At 45.9% G+C, this 18,927-nt stretch overlaps 1 long non-coding RNA gene across 1 annotated transcript in view; it reads left to right on the forward strand.

Annotated features, from left to right (window-relative positions):
* LOC137630573 (uncharacterized) overlaps positions 1-18,927 on the forward strand; it is a 74,757-nt gene that overhangs the window by 35,307 nt on the left and 20,523 nt on the right. Inside the window, exon 2 of the long non-coding RNA XR_011041735.1 lies at positions 10,421-10,556. This is a non-coding gene — a long non-coding RNA (uncharacterized lncRNA). The remainder of the gene's footprint in view (positions 1-10,420; positions 10,557-18,927) is intronic.

Here is an 18,927-nt window from a genome sequence, read left to right on the forward strand (position 1 = left end):
AAGCTCGCAAGCCTCACAAGACTTCTCATGGCTCTAAACCTGGTACAAACCCGTCTTCAAAGACCTCTGGTTCCTCCTCTAAGTCTCACGACCCGGGAGTTCCTTCCGCCCCTCCTGCTGCTAGCCCGGGCCTTTCCGAATCAGCTATGCTTCGCATCGTGTCGGAGATGCAGGAAAAGTTGGTTTCGGAGATGCAGTCGAGGATGGACACGATGTTCTCTAACTTCGGTCAGAGAATTGGGGCTTTAGAGCAAGGAGCTCCGGAGAGAGTCCAAAGCTCTCTCATACCGGATGCCTCTAAGCTCCCGCCGTTTGCCAAGAACAACCCCTGGCGGATGGCTCTTCATTCCCCGTTCTCAGACGGAATGTTGACTCTGGAGGGCCTTGGCACTCGCCCTCTAGAGGACTTTGAATTCTTTCCTCCGGGTCTGGCATTTCCATTTCATGGTTATGCCAGACTTACCGAGGAAGCTTTAGTCCGATTAGACAAGGTCCCCAAAGAGACGGTCATCTTCCCGAAGGAGCAAGCCCAATCTGTTTGGGCCAGATTTTTGAATGACATCGGCTGCACTAACACCATGCTGACGCCTCATAAAAGCTCCTTTACGATGTTCTTAATGGACAAGAACACCTTGACTCCATGCGTCAATAAGGTGGCAGAGCTTGCCTTTCAATATGCTCTGGAGGAGAAGCCCTTGCCTCCCATCCGAGAGGTGGATCCAATCTCCCTCCTTCTTCCCTCAGGTATTGAGTGTTGGGACAACGTCCATACCACCTTTACCTCCGGCAAGCTTGCAGCAGACTGTGCCTCAGTCTTGTTTAGTGAGAAGCTTCCCCGTCTCCCGGAATCTCTCATTAAACAGGAATATGATTCCCGCCTACGTGTTGGCCGTACTCTAAACCTGGCCACATCCACGGAGTCGATAGCCTTGACTTACGATACGGAGAGTATTTTTAAGTCTCTCAACAAGGCTACGCTACAGTCGTTATATTATGACTTATATGACTTTGCTACTGCTAAACGCAGATGTCGCAAGCATGTTCTAGCTGAGGCGACGATTAGGCATGAACCTAATAAACTCATCCGGTCCTCCTGTTGGGGTTCAAATCTCTTCCCCGAGGATCTCGTAGAGGAAGTCTTGGCGGAGGCCACTAGGGTTAATCAGAGCCTTAAAGCCCGTTGGGGTTTGACCCCTAAACGCAAGTATGACCCCGCAAATTATCAAGCCCGGGGTAGGAAGAAGCTTAGACCATATACCTCCACCCAGTTCAGGCAACAACAGAGTGCTTCATCCAACTTCCGGCTGCCTCTTCCTCCATCTTCTGTTGCCCCTGCACAGCCTTCCACCTCTCGGGCTCCTTCGGATGACTATGTCACCGTTCTGCTACCTAAGAGCCAGCTTTCTGGTGCCTCCGCCACTTCCCCTGCCTTTAACCAGTCTTACGAGGCTCATAGCTCTTCCCAGAGTTATGGTAGAGGTAGAGGCTACCACCGTGGCTCTAACCAGAACAAAGGCAGGGGAAGAGCCTTTCGCAGAGGAAAGAACTTCCGAGGCGGACGTGGAGGCAACTCCTCAAACCAATACTGAGGTGCAGCAGGTAGGGGGGAGGCTCTATGCCTTCCGCAACAAATGGAGGTTCAGTCCCTGGGCGTTCAGTATCATCTCCAAGGGACTAGGGTGGAGTTGGATTCAAGGACCTCCTCCTCCGAACAAATTTCGTCAACATTCCACTCCGGACCTGGTCGAATTTGTCCAGGAACTTTTACAAAAGAATGCCATACAAGAAACGAAACATCTGAAGTTTCAAGGTCGGCTGTTCAGTGTTCCGAAGAAGGATTCAGACAAGAGAAGAGTGATTCTAGATCTATCCCTTCTCAACTTGTCCATTCAATGCGACAAGTTTCGAATGCTTACCGTCTCGCAGGTGCGGACCTTACTTCCCCGTGGGGCCGTCACCACCTCTATCGATCTTACAGACGCCTACTATCACGTCCCGATAGCGAGACACTTCCGTCCGTACCTAGGCTTTCGCTTAGGGGACAAAAGTTACTCCTTCAAGGTGATGCCTTTCGGGCTCAACATTGCCCCAAGGATCTTCACAAAGCTAGCAGAAGTCGCTGTTCAGGAACTCAGGAATCAAGGGATTCAAGTAGTAGCCTATCTGGACGACTGGCTCATTTGGTCAGACACCTCCCAAAATTGCCTAAAAGCCACTCACAAAGTCATCCATTATCTTCAATCTCTAGGCTTCCAGATCAACTTCAAGAAGTCCCGTCTTCTTCCAAAATCGAAGTTCCAATGGCTCGGCCTGCAATGGGATCTTATATCTCATACTCTGTGTCTTCCCAGACCCAAGAGGTTAGAGATTGCAAGAAACACCAAACGCTTTCTCAAAGACAAAGTAAGTTCCAGACGGCTTCAAGAGAAGATTCTGGGTTCCCTTCAGTTTGCCTCAGTGACGGATCTTCTTCTGAAGGCAAAATTGAAAGATATCAATCGTGTCTGGCGTTCGAGGGCGAACCGGAAGCTCCGGGACAGGAAAGTCCGCCTTCCTCCCATTCTACGGGAAAGACTTCTTCCTTGGACAAGAGCAAACAGTCTGTCAAAGTCAGTTCCCCTTCGATTTCCGCCCCCGGAATTAATCATTCACACAGACGCATCCCTATCAGGTTGGGGCGGCTATTCTCAGCTCAAGAAAGTTCAAGGTCTTTGGACTCCCTTGTTCCGCCATTTTCACATCAATGTGCTAGAGGCCATGGCAGTTCTTCTAACCCTGAAACGTCTCGCTCTTCCCAAGAAACAACACCTTCGTCTGGTCCTCGACAGCGAAGTGGTGGTCCGCTGCCTCAACAGAGGCGGGTCAAAGTCAGGGCCTCTGAACCATGTTCTAATAGCCATATTCTCCCTAGCAGCCTCGAACCGTTGGCATCTTTCAGCTGTCCACCTGGCGGGAGTCCGGAATGTAGTGGCAGACGCCCTGTCCCGGACCTCCCCTCTAGAATCGGAATGGTCACTCGATCTAAAGTCATTTCGGTGGATTCTCTCTCAGGTTCCCGGTCTCCAAGTGGACCTCTTCGCCACGGAATCCAACCACAAATTGAGAGTATATGTGGCTCCCAATCTAGACCCTCAGGCTTACGCCACAGACGCCATGTCACAGAATTGGGACAACTGGGAAAAGATTTATCTCTTTCCCCCGGTGAATCTTTTGCTGAAAGTTCTAGACAAACTGAGATCCTTCAAGGGACAAGTAGCCTTGGTCGCACCCAACTGGCCCAAGAGCAACTGGTATCCTCTCCTGCGGGAGTTGAGACTATACCCTCACCCGATACCCAATCCGGTTCTGTCTCAGATAGTACAAACACGCGTTGTGTACGCTTTCTCAAACATTCAGAGCGCCCTAACTTTATGGACTTTATGAAGTTTGCGGCTATGCATGGTGCCAATATTGATCCTCAAAACACCTTGTTCCTAGAATCAGATAAACGGGATTCCACCATCCGTCAGTATGACTCTGCAGTTAAAAAGTTGGCAAAATTTTTAATAGACTCAGACGTGAACTGTATGAACTTGAACCTTACAGTCACTTTCTTTAGATCTTTATTAGAATCAGGTCTGGCAGCCAATACTATCACCACTATTAAATCGGCTCTGAAAAAGATCTTCCTAGTGGGTTTTAACATAGACTTAACCGACTCTTTGTTAGCTTCAATTCCGAAAGCTTGTGCCAGACTGAAACCGGTTACTCGTCCTACCCCGGTGACCTGGTTCCTTAATGACGTACTCAAATTGGCTTCTGATACCATTAACAGTTCTTGTGATTACATGCCCCTTCTCAGGAAAACACTTTTCCTAGTGAGCTTGGCTTCCGGGGCAAGAATTTCTGAATTGGCAGCCTTGTCGAGAGACCCGGGTCATATTGACTTTCTGCCTTCAGGAGAGGTCCTTCTTTCTCCTAACAAATTCTTTTTGGCTAAGAATGAAGACCCTCAAAACAGATGGACCTCCTGGAAAATTGTTCCCCTCACGCAAGATCCGTCGCTGTGCCCTGTCACTACTCTTAGGTCTTATCTATCCCGGACCTCCTCTAACTCCTCGGGGCCTCTATTCGTTAGAGAACAAGGCGGTACCATTACTATTAAAGGGATCAGGCAACAAATTTTGTATTTTATTAAACAAGCTAACCCTGACTCTTTTCCTCTTGCACATGATATCAGGGCGGTTGCCACCTCGGTGAACTTCTTTCACCACATGAATTTTACAGACCTTTCCAGGTATACAGGGTGGAAATCACCGTCAGTGTTCAAGAAACACTACCTTAAACATTTGGAAGCCCTAAAATTTTCTACAGTAGCCGCAGGGAGCGTAGTTACTCCCGAGTAACTCACAGGTTAATGCCTTGACTCTTTATCTCTCCCTCTTACCTGCCTCATTTATACCCTATTGTATTCGTTGGTCTCGCACCTGAATACTGTTATTATATTTGTAAATTTTTATGCTCCTGAGTATCTGTATATATTATCACTCACGGCATTATTATACCTACCTTATTGGATTTATGTTCATATTTAAGATACCCTTATAATTGTTTTTTGGTACTCATCTCTGATTAAAGCATCCTGTATTTCTCTTACGCTTATGTTTTTTCCTTTATTTTGCAAGTTTGGTGACATTTTTCTCTTGTATAGATTCACTGGGCGGCACAGGTTCGAGCCCAGAAAAGGGATTTTGACGTAGGAAAAATCTATTTCTGGGCGAGGGACCTGTGCCGCCCAGTGAACCCTCCCAGCTCCTCTCCCTTGGAGTCCCCAAACTTTGGGTGCTAAGGAGTTGGGTTCTGAGCGGATGCATTGTAGTAGTACCGAGTGAGGTTGAACGGCTCTCCTCTATTGGGGTTCTCTGTCGTGGATTAATCTAAATAGTGCGGGACCTCTGGAATATACGCCCAATTTTATACCGACACCAATAGGTGAGCGAGCTAGTTAACCTAGCACTCCTTTACATTTTTTCTCTGGTATATTTAGCAGTAAATTACCTAAGAATAAGTGCTAAATGGAGCTTATTCACTGGGCGGCACAGGTCCCTCGCCCAGAAATAGATTTTTCCTACGTCAAAATCCCTTTTCGCAGCAGCTGTGCCAACTTGCAGAAGAGATACTCAGATGGGCAGAGGACAACTCGGTGACTATCAGCTCGCTTCATTCCGGGCTAGCGGCCAAGCTGAGCAGAGCGACTCAGATAGTTGGCACCGAGTGGTCTTTGAATCCTCTGATAGCCAACAAAAGTCCTGACTTTGTGGGGTTCCCCAACTTTGGATCTGTTCGCAACGGCCCTGAATTTCAAGCTCCCGTTGTACTGCTCCCCAGTCCTGGATCCCCAAGCACTTTGGCAAGATGCTTTCCAACAACGATGGATAAACCTGGACGCTTACGCGTTTCCCCCATTCTGTCTGCTGAGAAAAGTCCTCAACCAGGTACGAGCAAGCAACAACTTGCAAATGACCCCCATAGCTCCACTATGGCATCAAGCAGAATGGTTTCCAGATCTTCTGCACCTCCTCACGGAGATCCCGAGGGAGCTCCCTCCACAACACGATCTCCTCAAACAGCCACATGTCAACATCTTCCACAAAGCCGTAGCTTCGCTTTGACTTTATGCCTGGCGACTATCCAGCACCTCCTCACACAGAGAGGTTTTTCGCAACCGGTTGCGAAAAGAATGGCTGGACACCTCAGGAGATCCACAGAGGCAGTCTACCAGGCGAAGTGGTCAGTTTTCTGTGGTTGGTGTCGTGGAAGGGGTATCTCTCCCCTCGATGCCTCTGTTCCAACTATAGCGGAGTTTTTGTATACCTTCGAGAAGAAATGCTTCTCTCGGTCTCGGCAGTCAAAGGCTACCGCTCAGCCTTGAGTCTCGCCTTTAGGCTGAAAGGAGTCGATATTACCTCCTCTGAACTTTCTTTGCTCATACGTAGTTACGAGCTTACCTGTCCCCAGGCAAAGCTAAGACCTCCCCCCTTGGAACGTGATTCGGGTCCTCAGGTCTCTGAAGGGCTTCCTCTATGAACCATTACACCAAGCCTCCGATCCCCACCTCACGTGGATGACGGTGTTCCTGCTAGCTCTGGCTTCGGCCAAGAGAGTCAGCGAACTTCATGGTCTATCTTCTGATTTCTCCCACTCTAGGAGATGGGGGGGAAGTAATCCTCATCTATGTCCCTGAGTTTGTAGCCAAGACTGAAAATCTGGGGTCGCCGGACACTAGGTTCGGCCCATTTCGGATAGAGTCTGTTCTGTAACCAAAGATCCAGACCAACTGTTACTATGTCCAGTAAGGAGTCTGAAGTGTTGCTTAAAAAGAACAACAAAAGCTCGCCCCCATGTACAAACGCTTTTTGTCAGCACGGGAAAGGTCACGAGGAATACTGTTTCCTCCTGGATAAGGAAAGTAATTGAATACTGTACGCTCACTATTCAGACCCTCCTCTGTCCAACCGACCCAGAGCTCATGACGTCAGGGGCATTGTAACGTCTCTAGCGTTCAAGAAGAATTTTTCTGTGGCACAGGTATTGCGTGTGGAAGCATTAGACGACCTTCACAGCCCACTACCTGAAAGACGTAACCCACAGGAGCATGGAAACCTTTTTCATTGGTCCTGTGGTGGCCGCACAACAAGTGTTCTAATGCCTCAGGCTCCTTGATGGACAAGTAGCAGAGGGTTGAGGGCTGAGGTTACCCAGGTTAGTCTGGGGTGAATGAAAAGAATGTCTGGCTCCCTTCTTTCTTTCACCTTCTTCCCCCTTGGGGAAACGGCTCCGCAAGACCGAAGCATAGCTGATCTCACCCCTCTGCAGGTAAAATTAATTTCCCTTGTGCATCCTGAGTATGAATAAATACTTTGTTACGTCACTAATACTTCGTGAGGGAGGGTATTGGATATGTTTAAGAACTCATGCTTATCTTCGAGTTCCTACGTAAAGACAAGCCACGAATCTCTCACACAAGCTTCTGCAGGCCGCTATCATTGTGTTACCTTGTAACTACTTTGATTTTTGCAAGGGTAGGGTTCCTACTAATTAGATCAAAGATCAATTAGAGGGAACCCCGGGTCATAACCAAGGCCAGTTGGTAGGACTTCCTCCCTCCTAAGAGTAAATCACCCTATAAATAGCGAAAGGTTTGTATCTGTGTCGGAATAAATAACAAATTTGGAAATAATTTGTATTTTTCCTAACATACAAACTTGGAGCTGTTTATACAAATTGGCCCGCCACCCTGTCCCCCTAGAAGTCCTACCAGAAAGCAAAAATGGTTACTCAACCGACAGGTGTGAGTGAGCGGGTTAGCCAGTCTACCCCACCCCCCTTCCGCTAACTAGCGGATGGGGTAATTATCCCTCACTAAAATTGTCTTGGCTAGTTTTCAGCGTTGCTGAAAGTAATACCCTATAAATAGCTCCAGGTTTGTATCTTAGGAAAAATACAAATTATTTCCAAATTTGTTATATTTTTTATCTTTCAGTTCAGTTGAGGAAGAGACTGGCCATGTTTCCCAAAAGCAAATTTGATAAAGAACGAAACTTGTATTTTTAAATAAGATGCATGATGTTACTTTACTTACTTTGATGACTGCTTTTCCAGTCCCATACAGCAGGGGAACCCCACTCTCTACAGGACCTCCACTGTCATTTTACCTTGTTCGTTCAGAGTATTTAACGTTTCATATCGTGTATTGTTCATTTACTGTTAAATCATCACTGTTAAAAGACTCATGAAATAAGAAAGTCTTCAGTTTCCTCTTGAAAGCCTTAATGTCTTGAATCATTTGAATGTTTCGTGGGAGCTTATTATATAGTCTCGGGGCCGCATATTTAAAGGCTCTGGAGCCTACAGTAGATATATATCTAGGTTCCAATAGTTTGAAGCCATCTTTAACTATTCTCGTGTCGACACGATTTGTTGGCTGCACAATATGTAGCAGTTCTCTTAGGTATTTTGGATGCCCGGTTCTGATAACTTGGTGGGTTATTGTACATATTTTCAATTCAATTCTCGCTTTAATCGGCAGCTAGTGTAAATCTATTAGTATAGGGGTGATCCTTTCTCTAGATGGGACACCTTTTATCAGTCTTGCTCCTCTGTTTATTATGTTTTGTAATTTCTTAAGTTGCACTTTTGGTAAATTGAATAGATAGAGTTGTAGTAGTCAATCCTGGTAATAACACAGTTTATCAGAAGTTTCTCTACAGAATTTTCGTCCAGGTACTTTTTTATAAACGCAATGTTTCTTAGATGATGACCAGCAGTTTTTATTACATTATTTATTTGGGCATTTAGAGACAGGTTACAGTCAAGAAATACACCTAGATCTCGAACTTTATTAGATATCGGCACCGAGTCATTATTTAAGTTCATTTGAATATCACCTAAGTTTCTTACACTGTTTCTCTTGCCCACCACCATGAATTCAGTTTTGTTCTCATTTAATTTTAGTTTAAATGTCATCTATTCTCTAACACTATCAAGGATTCAGTTTAGAGTTTCAGTAGTGTCATGTATATCATTTATTGAGAAGTAAAATTGTGTGTCATCTGCAAATAGTTTAAACTTCACGCCATGCCTTTGTAGCATTTTCGATAGACCAATAGTATAGATGCAGAATAAGATTGGGCCAAGTACACTCCCCTGGGGTACCCCTCTGTTTAAGGGTTCATATGATGAATAAGAGTTTCCAAATTGTACACAGTAATTTCTACCAACTAAGTAGCCAATAAAATTATCTTTAATATCAATGACATGTAATATAATTACTGTATTAGAATTAACTTTGGTTCTTACTCCATATGTTCCTGGGTGCAGCCAAATGAATACCGTAATTTGAAGAAGATGGGAAATCGTGATGGTTTTATCCTTTAAAGGATTTAGAAGAATTTAAGTTTTTATCTTTATTATTTTATTTTCTTTGCTTTTACATTTTAAACAAAAGGGTTTTCACATTTAGAGACTTTTAGCAAGGCATATGGTATAACAATGTAAGTTACATTAGAACCTGAAAACTATTCTTTTTTTAAAATGATCTTCCCAATTGCAAAAACATCTGTTAAACAAATCTTGCATGGGGGAAGAGTTAATATTTTATGTAATGTTTATAGTCAATAGTTCTAGGGATTTTAGTTTCACTCGACACTGTACCTTATCCTATGGTCGGCTAGGTTTATCCTTTGTGTGACAACTACTGCTCTTTTATCACCGTAGGGTACTTTGACTGGACAGATAGTACTACAATGAATCCGTCTTTGGTTACAGTTCATTTTTCCTTTGCCTACACATATGCTAAGTTGTCTGGCATATTCTTCACATATTCTTCTCTTTCCTCTCAAACCTAACAACACTAACATAGGAAAATATTCTCCCCACTCAAGGAGTTAACTACTGCAATGTAATTGTTCAGTGGATACTTTCCACTTGGTAAGGGTAGAAGACTCTCTCTAGCTATGGTAAGCAACTCTTTTAGGAGAAAGGCACTCCAAAATCAATCATTGTTCTCTAGTCATGGGTAATGCCATAACCTCTCTACCATGGTCTTCCACTGTCATGGGTTAGAGATCTCTTGTGGGAGGATACACATCATTCTATCTTTACTAATTTCCTTTATTCACTGGGCTATTTTCCCTGTTGGAGCCCTTGAGCTTATAGCATCCTGTTTTTCCAACTAGGCTAGGGTTGTAGCTTAGTAATAACAACAACAACAGTAATGCAGAAGAAAGGAAGGGTGTATTCCTCCATGAGGTCATAGCATGGCGATCCTTTCCTTGGCGAAAGGAGAAGAATCTGACAGCAACCACAGGTGTCTAGGGCGTGATGATCATGTGCTGTTGCTTCAGCAATTGCCTTCTTTCCCTCTTTCTGCGGCTGCCAGTTTGCTAGAAAGACAAAAATAGAATTCTGCAAATAGATAGGTTATAACTGGCTTATAACTCGAGACCTTAGAAAAGACTTGTGACGTTATCATGTTATTAAAGACCAAAATACCTTTAGCATGACAACATTTCTAATAACATAGTTTATTAAAACTTTACATTTATTGTACTGTGTTATAGTATGCATATTTCATGATTTTTCTGTATAAGGTAAACTTAATCTACCCTTGGTAGTTTAATTGAGTTTAATAAGTACAATAATGTATAAATATATAGAATTAGTAAGAGGAGGCCGTAACTGAGTCTTTAGCATAAATCATGCATAACCTTCTTGTAATGTACAGTATGTACTATAGTATTTCCGATGTACAGTATAGTAGATGAAAAATGTTAAAGCTGTGAGCATTTTAGATCTTAACACAGAATGTAGTGATAGTTTAATAATAATAGCTTTACAATACTTGATTTATAGTACAGAATGTTTCCTTTTCTTCCTATAGCCGAGACACAACTGTGAAAATGCGGCGAGTCTTTAAAATTAAAGAAGAAAGGAGTTTAAGAGGGCATACAGCCTCAGTTACAGCTGTTGCATTCTTGCCTGCAGAATTAGCATGTTCTGTGCAGAAAAAATTTGAGGTAAATCCAGTGTACTAATTTATAATTTCTTGAGCAATAAGCAATAAGTACTTCACTATCTGGTACGCCAGAAGTGTACTCGCATTCAGTTGATGGGAAACTTATTTAGTAGCAAAAGTAAGATCAGTAATTTATTTATTTTTTTAGCTTCTACTTGAAAGCAGTATCTCTGGTGCCTTTCTCCAACAGTTATAAAAACCTAGAGAATATATATCATGACAGATGTTTTCCATGAATTTAAACACTATCTTGTTATTTTATGAAAATGATTGATAGGGGCCTGGTAATTATTAAGTAAAAAATTGAGAAAATTTAATGGTATGTATAAGATGCTGACATTTATGATGTTTTTAAGTTGTTTGCTGGGGCGACAATGAATCTAGCCTCATGCTTTCTCAAAATGTGTAATAGTTCTGATAAAGGAATCTTTATAATTCTTTTTTTTTCTTTTAATAATATTAAGTACAAAGTTTTTTTTTTTTTATTAAATTCCAGTGGTACTGTATATGGTATAAGAAGAATTGATCTTGAAGTACTGTAATATGCTTTCTTATGAAACAAACTAATGCCCTGTGCTTCATTTTGAAGTGAGGGATGTTGTCTAAATTAAAGAGTCCACCAACGTGCATGGTAGGAGATCCCCCTTCATTGGAGTAAGATTTATACATCTTTTACTTACCCTGTTCAGTACAAAACTGCATTCTGAGGCAGTACAGTAAATGCCTTTGAATTATATAATTTTCTTTCCTATTTATGGTGTTCTTCCTATTTTCATCAGTTTTTATTCATCTGTAATTTATCTTATGGCTTTGGTTTGCTTTTGTATAAACCTTTTAATGCCACTATGAATTTGTTGACATTTTTTTAAACATAAGACTTACCCGCTGGTTATATAAGAATGGCTAAAGTCCCTAGACACCCGGCAGAAATTCAAAATCCCGCGGCTATCGCAGATATGCCAAGTGTACACAAGCGCCCTCGCGGTAGACAGGTCGAATTATACCAAACCCTTTAGATCTTCTCTGCCGCCATTGCTGTCTGGAACAATTGGAAATTCTCTCGACACTTACTCTGTTTTGGATGGTTATTTGGTGATGTACTTCGTTTTTTGAGTTTGGGCTTTTGCATAATTGATTTCCTTTTCATTTTTTCTTGAAATCTTTTTGTTTCGGGCTTCTGTGGACCCTCATAGTATTTGTGTTAAATGTAGGGGAAAATCATGTTCATTTGGGGATCGGTGTGATGAATGCTTTTCGCTAACCGATAGCGAGTGGGTAACTTATGAACGTTACATTAAAAGATTAGAGAGGGACAGGGTAGGCGCAGTTCATCTCGTTCTGTTGATTTGTCCTTACCTAATGTCATTGATCCTATTCCTTCCCCCGTAGTGGTAGACCAACAACCGAAGGAACCTTCTATGAAGGATATGTTAACAGCGATTCAGGCTCTCAGTGAAAGAGTCGAATCGTTAGCTGCGGACAAAAGCAAGATCTTGTCCGAGCTTATTGTGCTTAAAAGTTGTCGCTCGAGCGACCAACCGAATGTGAAAAGTGTTTCGAATGTGTTTAGTGTTGTGGAGAGTGCGTCTGCACGATCCTGTGTTTCACCCAGCCTACGACCTCTTTCAAGCTCCCGAACCCATGGGAGAAGTAATGTCGGACGGCGAAAGAGAACAAGAGGCGTCATCAATCGCGCAGACGTCCCCTCGAGCGTTCCTGCTGTCGTAACACAGGTCGCTCACCCTCATCATAGGAAAGATGAGGTTGGTGCGTTATCACCTTCCTCGGATGAAGGTTCGGTTGGCGAGGTCTGCTGTCAAGCCTCTAGACTGCTTAAAAGAACTCACGCAGTCGTTCAGCAGCACGAATTGCCTCCGCAGCCGGGCTGTAGTAACTGGGATACGCCTGAGCATTTTCAGTCCCCTGAGGGTTGCTCACCTGCGAAACGCTCTGACAGGGGTTTTGATGTGGATCTTGATGTAATACTGTCGGACTCGGAGCTGATGCCTGTTTCTGATGTGACGGTTCATGCACCACCGCTTCCGTCAGACTGGCTTTTCGTCGCTAAAGTGGGAAGCGATATGGAAGCGAGGTAGAAGGCGAGTTTCCATTAGGAAAAGCTCCTAATGTATCGCATAGCAGCGATCCTAAATGGTCGATGTTATTGGGTATGAAACAGCAGCTCTTGTCGTTGATGCGATCTTATCAGCCTGCGGTTAGCAGTGCGGTTGGGCATCAGTCTTCTGTTTCAGACCCGTTGTCGCACAGGCGGCTTGTTGTCTCTGGTGCTGACGCGTTATCGCACAGGCGATCTCCCAATCGCAGTGTTCAACGGCTGGGTGAGAGGGATGGGTCACGTCAGGGGGCTGCTGCACAGCAAAAAACATTCTCAGGTACGTGTCACCGCGAAGGGTCACGTCAGTTAACCCTTGATGCCTCGCGTCAGTCCATTCTTGACGTCGCACATCAGTCGACTTCGACCGCGCCTCTTCAGTTAGATGCCATTTCCCAAACTGAACGTGACCTTAGGCGAAAGACTTGTGTTCGCCAGATAGAGGGAGACGTAGAACATGGCAAACGCTCCCATTTCGACACTGACGCTTTGGTTCAAGACATGGCTGCTACGGCTGAATTGTCAGAAGAAGAACCAGATGAGGTATCTTGCCCAGATGAACCGCTGGAAGATATTTCCGAGGGAGAAGAGGAGAAACTTCCTCAACATTCAGTGGACCTCAAAAAACTTATGCTGGTTTTCACGGGTCTTTTTCCTGACCACTTTACTCCTGTGGTGCCACGTTCTCCCCCATCTGAATTTACCGTGGGGGAGGTGACAAAAGTGCCTTTGTTTACGAAGATGGTGCTCTCGCGCTCTTCTAAAAAGAGCTTTGAAATTGATGGGAACTTGGATGGAGTCAAAGAAGACTCTTGGCAAGATGGGGTTTGCCTTTCCACCTGCAAGATTGGCTTCCAAATCCAGTATTTGGTATGAGACAGGGGAAGTTCTGTGCTTGGGAGTTCCTGCCTCTGCCCAGGGAGACTTCTCAAGCCTGGTGGATTCCTCTCGTCGACTGGCCTTGAGGAAAACTAAAGTGTGGTGGTCAATGACAGAATTTGATCATCTGCTAAAGGGCATGTTCAGGGCCTTTGAAGTTTTTAACTTTTTAGTTTTAAATATTAAACTTAGCCGGTGAATATATAATAGCTGACGTCTCCGAACAGATCCAAAAACTCGCGAGCGATCGCCGTGAAGGTTGCGGGTGTGCCCACCAGCGCCGACTATCGGCCAGATACCGCATATACTTGTCAATCTCTCCAGTTCTTCTCTGTCGGTCTTGCCGACAAGTTGGTTCCGCTCGCTGTTGACCTCGAGTTTTTCTACCGAATTGGTGAAGAACTTTGTTTTGGTTGTTTTATTGGCGTTCGCTGTGTTGGTGTGTTTCTTCAATAAAACTCTTGAAACCCTTTTTTTTTGGCTTGTGTTTCTTGTTGATGAATTTGGCTTTAACTTGGATTTTCTTTGGTTGTTCAAAATGGCTGACCCTTCTCCTGTTTATCGCAAGTGTGCGAGAGAATGTAACAAACGTCTTCTCAAGGCCTCTATCGACCCTCATACTGTTTGTTCTAATTGCCGGGGTAAATCCTGCCAATTAGGAGATCGGTGTGAGGAGTGCGTGGTCTTGTCGGAATTCGAATGGCTTGAGTATGAAAAATATACTCGTAAGCTCGAAAGAGATAGGGTGAGGAGAAGCTCCTCTAGATCTTTGGAATTTTCCTCCTCCCATGCCCCTGAACCTAATCCTTCCCCTGTAGTGGTTGTTCCTGAACCCCCTGCTAGCACTCATGAACCGTCTATGCGGGATATGATTTTAGCGATTCAAGCTTTAGGCGAGAAAGTTGAGTCCTTAGCCTAGGACCGTAATCAGTTAATGTCCGATGTAAAGTTGTTGAAAAGTGGTAAAGCAGAAAATCTAAGTGATAAAGTGATAAGTGCGCAAAATGTGTTTAGTGTTGCGACCGAGGGTTCGTCTGCTCGTGCTTGTCGCTCCCCTAGTCCGAGACCTCTTTCAAGCTCCCATGCACCAGGGAGAAGTAATGTCGTAGGACTTAAGGGGGCGAGAGGTTTAAACCAGCGTACAGACGTTCCCTCTTTGGTATCAGACGTTTCTCGTCAAGAACGTCCTTACCATAAGACGGGTGAGACTAAGTTCTCCTCGTCCTCTGATGACTTATCGCATAAGAAACCTTGGCGCAAGGTATCTAGGCCCTTAAAGCGAAAGTCAGTCCCTTCAGGACAGATCCAGCGTCCTGGCTGTAGCCATTGGGACAGCTCTGACCACTTGCAGCCATCGGATGGCTGTTCGCCCATTGAGCGAAAGCGTAACACAGAGTCCGAGGGTCTCGGTAGAGGCAATGTTTTTGCCAGCGCAGACGTTACCGACGTCACGGCCTGTTCCGACTCCTGTTGACCCGAAGTGGGTTGTCCTGCGGGACATGCAATCTAAGCTTTCTTCTCTTATGGAAGATTTTGAGCATGGACAGGTTCACAATGATCCTTTGCTTGTGGTTCGCCAGTGCGATGAACGTGACTCTGGCCTTCAGCCGCCTAAACGAGTGTTTTCTCGTCCGTTTGATGTTAGTACTAACGTTTCTAGTGCTTTGAAACGCGATGCTAGTCGTGTTCCTCGTCTTTCACGTCAGTCACGTGACGTGGAACCACCCTTGCTACAGTCTCAGAGTGACGTTCAGCAGCTGCCACCGCAGCCCCGCACTAACGTTCGCCGACCGACTCCGTTGCCTCGCCGTGACGTTGAGCGTCTGTCACCGCAGTCGGAAGTTGTTTTGCCTGCTCAGACCCTGCAGTCAATGCAGTCTCGACGTGATGTCGAGCGACATTCAACTCAAGCTGTTGTTGCTTGTCAGTCACAAGACTTTCAGTCTTTTCAGCCTCGGCGTGACGTTGTTTCCTCAGCTGTTGCTGCTGCTCCGGTGCTTGTTGACATTGCCTGTCAAGCGTTGCCTCCTAGACATGTCTCTCCGTTTCACGAGACTCGGCAGTTGTCGGACGAAGTTCCGTCGGATGAGGAAGTCGCTGATCCCCTTCCAACTGATATGCCTTTGGGGACTTTTTCAGATGGAGAGGAGCCTAAAGTTGCTCAGCCCTCTCTTGATTTTAAAAAGATCATGCTGATTTTTAAGGATCTTTTTCCTGACCATTTTGTGACTGCTGCTCCTCGTTCGCCTCCGTCAGAGTTCACGCTAGGCCTAGCTGCTTCGACGCCGTCATTTACTAAGCTAATGCTCTCTCGCTCTTCTAAGAGAGCTTTGCGTTTACTAGGCGACTGGTTGATGACCAGGAGGAGTTTGGGGAAGACAGCCTTTGCTTTTCCCCCTTTTAAACTGGCTTCTCGAGCGAGCGTCTGGTATGACACGGGAGAAGTTCTCGGCTTGGGAGTTCCTGCCTCTGCCCAGGGAGACTTCTCAAGCCTCGTAGACTCTCCCCGTCGTCTGGCCATGAGACGCTCAAAAGTTAGCTGGTCCTCTTCGGACCTTGATCATCTCTTCAAAGGGGTCTTTAACTTTTTGGATTGGTCGCTGGGAGCCTTGAGCAGGAAGATCTCTTCAGCCGACTGTGATGTATCTGTACAAATTATGTCCTGCATGGACAAAGCTATCCGTGATGGCTCTAATGAACTCGCTGCTACGTTTACGGCAGGAGTCCTTAAGAAGAGGGAGACTCTTTGTTCGTTCCTGTCTGCAGGAGTAACTCCCTGTCAAAGGTCGGAGCTCCTCTTTGCGCCGTTATCATCTGCCTTATTCCCCCAGCAGTTGATTAAGGATATCGCAGCTTCGCTAGTACAAAAGGATACCCGTGACTTGATGGCTACGTCAGCGCGTAAGGCTGCTCCTTCTTCATCCTCTTATGTCGTTAGACCCAAGTTCGATACTCCAGCGACGAGGTTTATCCCGCCCTTTCGTGGCAGAGCTCCCAGTAAGGGAGGCGCTCGTGCCGATAGTATGAGAGGTAAGAGGAGAGGATCTAAGTCCTCCCGTGGCAGAGTCTGACTGCCCACGTCCTCAGACAGCGGTAGGAGCCAGATTAACCAACTTCTGGCAGGCCTGGGAGAAGAGGGGTGCAGACCGGGAGTCTGTTTTGTTGCTAAAGGAGGGGTACAAAATACCTTTTGTACGGAGACCTCCTCTGGTAAAAGTCCCTATAGACCTCTCTCCCAGGTATCGAGAGGAGTCAAAGAGACAGGCACTACAGCTGCAGGTGTCTCAGTTGCTAGAGAAGGGAGCAGTGGTGAAAGTCTCGGACCTTCAATCACCGGGGTTTTACAACCGTCTCTTCCTAGTTCCAAAGCATACAGGAGGTTGGAGGCCGGTGCTGGATGTCAGTGCTTTCAACGTTTTTGTTGTCAAAACAAAATTTACGATGGAGACCACCAAGTCCGTCCTAGCAGCAGTCAGAGAGGGAGACTGGATGGTCTCTCTCGACCTGCAGGATGCGTACTTCCACATTCCTATACACCCGGATTCTCAACCGTATCTGAGGTTTGTATACAAGAATGTGGTGTACCAATTCCGAGCACTGTGCTTCGGCCTCAGCCCTGCTCCTCTTGTTTTTACGAGGCTCATGAGAAATGTAGCAAAATTTCTACATTTGTCGGGGATTCGAGCCTCCCTGTACCTGGACGACTGGCTGCTCAGAGCGTCGTCCCGTCATCGCTGTCTGCAGGACCTTCAATGGACGTTGGATCTTGCAAAGGAGTTGGGCCTGTTGGTGAACATAGAGAAGTCTCAGCTGACTCCCTCCCAAACGATTCTCTATTTGGGGATGGAGATACAGAGTCTAGCTTTTCGGGCTTTTCCGTCTGCCACCAGGATAGAGCAAGCATTGCTCAAAGTCCGTCTCATGCTAGAGAAAGACCATTGCTCTGTGAGAAGTTGGATGAGCCTCCTAGGGACGCTATCATCCCTGGAACAGTTTATCTCTCTGGGGAGACTTCACCTTCGCCCTTTCCAGTTCCATTTAGACTCCCATTTGAACAAGAACAAAACTTTAGAGGCGGTCTCGATCCCGATCTCCGAACCAGTCAAGACTTGCATAAGCTGGTGGGACAGCAATATACGTCTTCGAGAGGGTCTGTCCCTGGCGGTCAAGAATCCAAACCACGTGTTATTTTCAGACGCGTCGGATTTGGGTTGGGGAGCGACCCTGGACAGTCTGGAATGTTCGGGTCTTTGGACGACAGAGCAGAGGAGCCTTCACATCAACTGCAAGGAGCTGTTGGCTGTTCACTTGGCTCTGATAAGTTTCGAGAGTCTTCTTCGAAACAAGGTGGTGGAAGTGAATGCGGACAACACCACGGCCTTGGCGTATATCTCCAAGCAAGGAGGCACTCACTCCCACGCTCTGTTCGTCATCGCAAGGGACCTCCTCATCTGGTCAAAAGATCGAGGCATCTCACTGTTGACGAGGTTCGTCCAAGAGAAATTGAACGTCTTGGCGGACTGTCTCAGTCGGAAGGGTCAGGTGATCCCTACAGAATGGACCCTCCACAAGGATGTATGCATGAGTCTTTGGATGACTTGGGGTCAGCCCACCATAGACCTCTTTGCAACCTCACTGACCAAAAGGCTCCCAACCTATTGCTCTCCAGTCCCAGGTCCAGAGGCGGCCCACATAGATGCCTTTCTGTTGGACTGGTCTCACCTGGACGCTTACGCATTTCCGCCGTTCAAGATCGTCAACAAGGTGTTGCAGAAGTTCGCCTCTCACGAAGGGACAAGGTTGACGTTGGTTTCTCCCCTCTGGCCCGCGAGAGAGTGGTTCACAGAGGTACTTCAATGGCTGGTAGACATCCCAAGGAGTCTACCCTTACGGATGGATCTCTTACGGCAACCGCACGTAAGGAGACTTCATCAAAGCCTCCCCGCGCTTCGTCTGACTGCCTTCAGACTATCGAAAGACTCTCAAGAGCTCGAGGCTTTTCGAAGGAGGCAGCCAGAGCGATCGCGAGGGCTAGGAGATCATCTACTATCAAGGTCTACCAGTCGAAGTGGGAGGTATTTAGAGAGTGGTGCAAGTCCTCTATTTCCTCTTCCAGTACCTCTGTAGCGCAGATTGCGGACTTTCTCCTGCATCTGAGAAATGTTCGCTCCCTCTCTGCTCCCACCATTAAAGGCTACAGGAGCATGTTGGCCTCTGTTTTCAGACATAGAGGCTTGGATCTGTCAAATAACAAAGATCTCCAAGACCTCCTTAAGTCTTTCGAGACCTCTAAGGAGCGTCGTATGTCAACTCCTGCTTGGAATTTGGACGTGGTCCTGCGGTTCCTGATGTCAGACAGGTTTGAGCCATTACATGCAGC

The sequence above is a fragment of the Palaemon carinicauda genome, chromosome 38, assembly GCF_036898095.1.
Source record: "Palaemon carinicauda isolate YSFRI2023 chromosome 38, ASM3689809v2, whole genome shotgun sequence".
NCBI lineage: Eukaryota > Metazoa > Arthropoda > Malacostraca > Decapoda > Palaemonidae > Palaemon > Palaemon carinicauda.